Below are 7,651 nucleotides of genomic sequence, written 5' to 3'. Positions count from 1 at the left end.
CAGGAGGAGATTGTCCCTCCTTTCCCAGCAGAGCATCTGGTGGATTCGAACCATTCGCCTCTGGGATTGTAGTTGCAGCTCCTTGCCACTAGGCCACCAGAGCTCCCCTTAAATGGTTTCTTTATAGACATAAATTGTTGCACTTTTGCTGTCAAATTGGAACTCATAGTTGACCCTCCACTGGATTTTGAGAAGCAGAGTCACTATACAAAAAAGAATTGGCTGACACAGAAGAATTTTTGCATCTTATTTTTAAGAGGTAATGGTGATGAAGGAGGAAGTTCAGGCTGCTCTGAAGGAATTGACAAAAAACAGGGCCCCAGGAATTGATGAAATACCAATTATCATATTTCAAACAAACAGATACAGCCCTAGATGTACTTACTAGGCTGTGCCAAGAAAGCTGGAGGACAACCATCTGTCCAAGTGACTGGAAGAAATCCATATTTCTTTCCATTCCAAAAAAAAGTGACCTGACAGAGTGTGGAAATTATCAAACAATATCACTGAAATCATAGGCAAAGAAAATCCTGCTGAAGTTCATCCAAAAACGCCTGGAACATCGACAGAGAAATACAAATTGGGCTTAGAAAAGGCCATGGCACTAGGGACATTATTGCCAATATGAGATGGAGCTTGACTGAAAGTGGAGAGTACCAAAGAAAGTCTATTTCATTGACTATACTAAGGCATTTGACTGTGTGGATCACAAAAATAGTAAATCGCAAATCCTTCTTCCATGGAACAGTTATGGATTTGAACCTTGTGCCTTTGGATTGGCAGTACAGCTCCTGACCACTAGACTAGGAGTTCTGGTGGCACGGTGGTTAAAGCAACCACTCGCTACCTGTTAGGTCAGCAGTTCAAGCTCACCAGCCACTCTGTAGAAGGACCATGTGACACTCTGCTTCCACAAAAACTGCAGCCTTGGAACTTCCCAGGGGCAGTTCTGTTTAGCCCTACCAGGTGGTAGGGCTCCCAAAAAGGCAGTGAGGCTGCCATCTACTTTTGCTATTTCATGACTTCATTGGGACTTTTATCTTTATTTAAGCCTCCTCTCTGGTTTCTTTTGGCTTATTGTTCTTTTTAGAAAATTGTAAAAGCAAGTCTTTTGCTCCCTCTTTATCAGCAGAGGCACAAAGCCCCCCTCTGGGGCCAAGGCTCAGTGTATCTCTCTGGTGTTGTTACGCCACGCTCCCTTTTCTGTTGTTTTCTTAGAGAGCTGGTTGTCTCGGTCTCCCAGGGCTGCCATAACAAAGCACCACAAGATAAGTGACTTAAAACAACAGACATTTTTTTTTCTCCTGCTTCTAGAGAACAGAAGTTTAACACCAAGGGCTCAGCAGGGCTTTGCTCTTCCTGCAGGCTCTGGGGAAGAATTCTTCCTTGCCTCTTCCAGCTCCTGGTGTTTTCTGGAAGTCCTTGGCATTCCTGGGTTTGCAGCTGCACAACTCCAGCCTCTGCTTCTGTCTTCACGTGGCCATCTGCCCTGTGTGGTGTATCTTTCTATGATGTTCTCCTTTCTGTGTGTCTATGTCCAAATTTCCTTGGTCTTGTAAGGATACTAGTTGCTGTATTCCAAACAAAACCAAGCCCACTGGTATCAAGTTGAATCCCTTTGTGGCGACCCTCCTCTTGGTCTGCGAGGCTGTAAATCTTTACATGACACAGAGTCTTTCTTTTCTGCCACTCAGGGGCTGGTGGATTCCAACCTCTACCTTTCACTTAGTAGACCAACACACAACCATTCCATTACCAGGACTTCTTAATCGCTCAGTTACTCAACTCATTGCCCTCAAGTCAGAATTGACTCATAAGTGAGCCTCCAGCAGGTTTACAAAGTCTGTAAATAACAAGAGAGGAGATTGGCCATCTTTCATCAGAGTCTCTGGTGGATTCAAACTGCCCTAGAGGCTTGGTCTTTGGGTCAGTAGCACAACTCTCTATGTGTGGCTACGCCTGTTTGTAGTCAAGGTCACATTCACAGGTAGCAAGGGTTGAACTTCAAGCTACTTTGGGGGAAGGGCATAATTCACAACACTTTGGATTCAAAGGTGACTTACACCTCTTTTTCAGCTTCTAAGTAGAATATTTTATAATTTTAAAATTGCTTGTGTCTATTTTTACTAAACTCTAAAGTGTTACATTTTGGCACTTTAAAAAAGTTTTCATTGTGGCTTTATGTTACTTCCTCATAATCACCTTTTAGAAACATTTTTGAACCTTCAAACATAATGTAAATTCCCTATTCAATGCTTGTAAAGTTCTATTAGCACCTAGACTATCTAGAGTGTTGATTGCTGCCCTAGTCTGGAGTCTGTGAGCTTGGGTTCTCTTGGAGAGGCACATGCTCAGAAAGGTGGAGAGTCAACGAAAATAGGAAGACCTTCAACAAAATGGATTGACACAGTGACTGCAGAAATATGTCAGAAATGATGAGGATGGCACAGGATAGGACAGGGTTCAAATCCGTCGTAGGCTTGTTATGAGGTTCTTCTATATAGAAGGAAGAATTCTACCACAGCACCGCCAATGCCTCTGCAACTCTCAGACGTTACTCATAGGGTTGCAGCAGTCAATGTTGCAAGATGAAAAGTCCACCAGCTGTTCCTCAGGAGAATGATGATGCACCAAGAGCAGGGGGCCCCTTTACCAAGTTCACAAAGGCGAGCTGTCGCAGTAACAACATCAGGAACATAAAACCAATACCCATGAGGTCAGACATCTCAACACTAATCTTACTGCTTGACTAGGTCCAAAATCAGATGCGGTAGCTCACAGACCACAGAGAAACATGTTGGGGAAGTCAAAAGGTTATAATCCAGGTTGGTAGCAGAATACAGCCAGGATACCTCCAAAATGAACAGCCTTGAGTTTTGCATCTTTAGGGCAGTGTCACATAGTCCTCAGTCCTGTCAATATTGGCCTCTCTCCACTCAGTCTTCCAACAAACTTGGGTGAAGGCTCTTAGCTCGGTTCCAACGATGTAGCAGTTCCAAAGTCCCATCTCATATCACATTTCTGTTTCTCTGCTGTGGCTGCTCCTCCCATAGGCCCTCCTAGTCTGTCTGATGTCCTGAAGGAAGTTACATTCTCTGGTTCTCTGCTGGTAGATCTTTCTGTTGTTGGATCCACTCAGTGTAATAGCAAGACTAGCCAATTCTCTTGTGGATTAGTGATAGTAGCTAATCCCCTTGTGGATGGGATGACAAACCCTATCTGTCTATTCCCACCTATACATATGGCAAAGTCAGACAATGGCTTGGAAAGCCATTTTGAATAAACCTTTAATTCCACACATGGACAATCTCCTCCCAAGCAATTTATAGTCTCTGAGTGCCAGCTGTAGGCCTAGACATAAGACAGTTCTAACTCAATGGTACATGACAAATTTCCTCTCTATCTGTGGAGGTGAGGGTGGAGTGGAGGAAGAATTAGAAAGAGGCGTGGTATCTATCAGTATATCACTGTGCATGATTCTGGAAGGCACATAGGAGTCTCTAGAATGTTAAATAACCTCACAGAATCACAAGTGACCCTTTGCAAAACCTACCATTCTTTTACTGTTATCCTTCAATGTCCCAAGCTTGATATCCAGATACTTGCTCATCCCATGGGAAAGTACTTTTATTTCCGCACAGTCAAAAGACCCCACTTGAGTTCTGCAGCCCTTGAGTTTCTGTAGGGGATGTTTATGAACAGCAGGGGGTGCTAATGAGCAGCAGGGACATACATGAAAAACAAGGGCACTCATGAACAACAAGGGAATTCCATAAATAGCAGGGATGCTTATAAACAGGAGGTGATGCACATGAACAGCAGGGGTGAGCTCAAGAAAAGCAGGGGGTCTTTGTGAACAGAAGGGGAATCCCCTGAATAGCAGGGTCACTCGTGAGCAATAAGGGTGAGCGTGGGCAGCAGGGGATACTGGTGAACAGCAAGGGGCACTCATTAACAGCAGGGGGCGCTCACAAAGAGCAGAGTCACTTGTGAACAACAGGGAATCCCACAATCAACAGGAGGTGCTCCTGAACTGCAGGGGATGCAGTGAACAGCAGGGGTGTTCATGAACAGCAGGGGGCACTCCTGAACAGCATGGAGTTCTTGTGAACAGCAAGGGCCACTCATGAACAGCAGGGGGCACTTCTGAACAGCAGGGCACACGTGAGCAGCAGAGAATCCCATGATAAGCAGGGGGCGCTAGTGAACAGCAGGGGGCTCTTGTGAACAGCAAGGAATCCTATGATAAGTCAGGAAACAGCAGAGGGCGCTCCTGAACAGCAAGGGCTCTTGTGAACAGCCAGGGGCTCTTGTGAACAGCAGGGGACCCTTGTGAACAGCAGGGGCGCCTGTGAGTAGCAGAGGTAAAGGGCCCCCTCGTCCACCTCTCCAGGTGAAGTATCTGGGGCCTGCTTGCCTAAGCTCTTTCACCAGAAGAGATAAGCTTCATATTTAGCAATCTCACAGTGACAATAAAGCTGTTGTACAGCAGCTACTGTACCTTTGCAAACAGATTAGGTGTTAAAATTCTTTTTCCTTGAAATGAAGTTGAATGGGTAGAATCTGTGCTCTTCATTTTAAAAAAAAAAAAATAAAGACAAAGAAGTAGTCTAAAAATGTCAGACATTTGGCTTGCACACAGTCTAGGAAGTCGATATGCCAACTTGCTTTTGAAACAGGGAAGATGAGATTCTTCAGCGCGTGGTGTGACGGCCTGGGCGGTGCGATTTCCACCAAGAAAATACTGCACGAGAGACTATCTGATCAGAAAGCAGAGTCCATGAAATACATTTGTCCTGCCACTTCCCTGTGCTCTGGGAAGGTCTGAGCTCACGGAGAAGGAAGGGGGGAGAGTGCTCCTAATAACCTGCAACCCAAAAACCCCAATAAAATCCACTGGAAACGTTTTTCTATTTTAATTCGAATTATTCATTGATCAGAAGGTTGCAGAAATTTTCTGTGGTTCTAGAAATAGTTGCTATATAGACTAATTGTTTCCTGCCATTGTTTGAAGTTGAAAAATGGGAGGAAATAGTACTGCAGGAGAAAGGAGGAATTGGTGTCTTTGGGTTGTTGTTAATGTGCTGTCAAGTAGCCTGTGATTCACAGAGACCCTACATGTACAAGGGCCCAGCTCTATCTTGTGCCAATCCTATTGTCTCAAACACATCTACCCCCATTACCCCAGTCATTGAGTAAAACCATTTCATCGAGGGTCTTCCTCTCCTGCACTGTCCCTCCCCACTCCAAAGCATGATGACCCTCTCCAAAGGCTGGTCCTGCCTTGCAACATGTCCAAAGTTTGTCAGGTAAAGTTTCAGAATCCTTGCCTCGAAGGAGCAGCCTGCTCTCACCCTCTCTAGGACAAACTTGTTTGTTCTCCTAGCAGTCCATAATATATTTGATACTCCAGCACCACAGCTCAAAAGCACCAATTCTCCTTCCATCACCCCTAGTCATTGTCCAACTTTTCGATGCATAGCAAGTAATTGCAAAGATCATGGCCTGGATCAAGTGCACCTTGGTCTCCAGACTGACATTGTTGCTCTTCAGTACTCCCAATGCAATTAGTGTTTTGTTTTTTGTTTGGCTTCCCCCCCACCCCCCAAGGCTGGTCGTACCAAGAGTGTTGATTGTGGAGCAAAGCAAACAAATTGTCAACAATCTGTCTCTTCACCATCTATCACAATGCTGCCAATCAGCCCAGTGGTAAGAATCTTTGTTTTCTTGACATTGAACTTCAACTCATATTAAATACTGCAATCATTGACCCTCTGCAGCAAGTGCTTCAGGTCCTCCTCAGTTTCAGTAGCAGGGTTGTGTCATCTGCATAACGCAGATTGTTGATAAGTCTACCTCCAATCCTTATGCCACACTTCTCCTCATAGAGCCCAGCCTCCTGGATAATGTGTTCTGAGTATATATTGAAAAGATATGGAGATAGGACACATTCTTGACACACACCCTTCCCAATTTTGAACCATGCAGTGTTTCCTTGCTCTGTTCTGATGACTGCCTCCTGGTCCAAGTATAAGTTTCACATAAGCACAATCAAGTGTTCTGGGATTCCCATTCTTCTCAGAGTCAGACATAGCTTGTTGTGATCCACACAGTCAAATGCCTTTGCATAGTCAAAGAAACACAGATAGATATTCCTCTGGTACTCTTGCTTTCAGCCAAGATCCATCTGACATTAGCTATAATATCCCTAGTACCATGGCCTCTTCTAAACCCAGCCTGTACTTCAGCCAGTTCTCTGTTGATGTGCTGTTCTAGTCTATTATTGTTCATAGTAACAATGGATGAACACGGGTTCTGGGAACTTGAGTAAATCCACCAAGGCCACACAGCTAGTATACGACCAAGCAGGATTTGTGCCCAAGTTTAGACCCAGACATTATGTTTTTTATTATCCGTATTTCTATTGTTTTTGCTGTTGATTGCCTTCAAGTCAAAGACTCACAGTGACCCTATAAACAAAAGGATTGAAGCTCCCCTACAACTATTGATATTTATCAAAATTCACCAAGTTTCCAGAGGCATGTTATTCAGGAAGTAGATGCCACTCCTGCTTCCGAATCACACTGGCAAAAAAAAAAAAAAAAAATAAAGTCAAAAGAATTGCTAGAATACAAAGTGGCATATTCCAATGAACAGATGCAGCCCTGGACATGCAGGTTGTGTCAGGAATCTGGAAGACATCTACCTGGTAGACTGGAAGAGGTCCACATTTACTCCCATTCCCCAAAAAAGGTGATTCAACAGAATGTGGAAATAATAGAACAATATTGTCAATAGCACATGCAAGCAAAACCTGGCTGACGATTATTCAAAGATGGTACATCGACAGAGAATTTTTAGAAATTCAAGCTGAGTTTAGAAGAAGCTATGGGAGCAAGGATAACAAACGGACTTTGGCAGAAAGCAGAGACTATCAGAAGAACGTCTATGTGTATTTTATTGACTGTGCAAAGGCAGACGGCTGTGTGGATCACAACACGTTATGGCTAATGTTGAGCAGATTGAGACTCTCAGAATACTTCATGTGAAACCTGTGCCAAGACCAAGAAGCTGTTCTCAAATAGAGCAAGGAAACACTGCATGGTTTAAAACCAACAGAGGTGCGTGCTAAGTGGATCCTGTCTCCATAACTTTTCCATCGATATGTCAACCAGATCACTTGAGAAGCTAGACTTTATGAAGCATCAAGATTGGAGGAAGACTCATCAACAACCTGCATTATGCAGATGACAGACATAATTTTGTTCACTGAAAGTGAGGAGGACTTGAAGTGTTTGGGACTATAGCCTTCAACATGGATTAAATCTCAACATCAAGAAAATACAGATTCTCATCACGGAGCCAATGGAAAACATCATGATAGATGGAGAAAAGACTGAAGTTGTCAACAATTTCATCCTACTGTGACTCACAATCAACATTGTTGGTACCAACAGCCAAGAAATTAAAAAAAAAAAAAAAAAAGAGTTTCAGTGGGAAAGTCTGCTGTCAAGGCCATCTCCAGAGCAAGGATGTCAGTTTTAAAGACTGTTATGGGTGCAACAATGAATGAATGGAATTCCAAAATCTCTGTAGATGTTCATTGAAATGAAAAATAACCTAAATTTAAAAAAAAAAAAAGACTGTTATG

This window comes from Elephantulus edwardii, unplaced genomic scaffold (genome assembly GCF_000299155.1).
Source record: "Elephantulus edwardii isolate Elephantulus edwardi_28Jun2011 unplaced genomic scaffold, EleEdw1.0 scaffold00132, whole genome shotgun sequence".
In the NCBI taxonomy this organism is placed as follows: domain Eukaryota; kingdom Metazoa; phylum Chordata; class Mammalia; order Macroscelidea; family Macroscelididae; genus Elephantulus; species Elephantulus edwardii.
Note: the sequence above shows the minus strand (reverse complement) of the source record.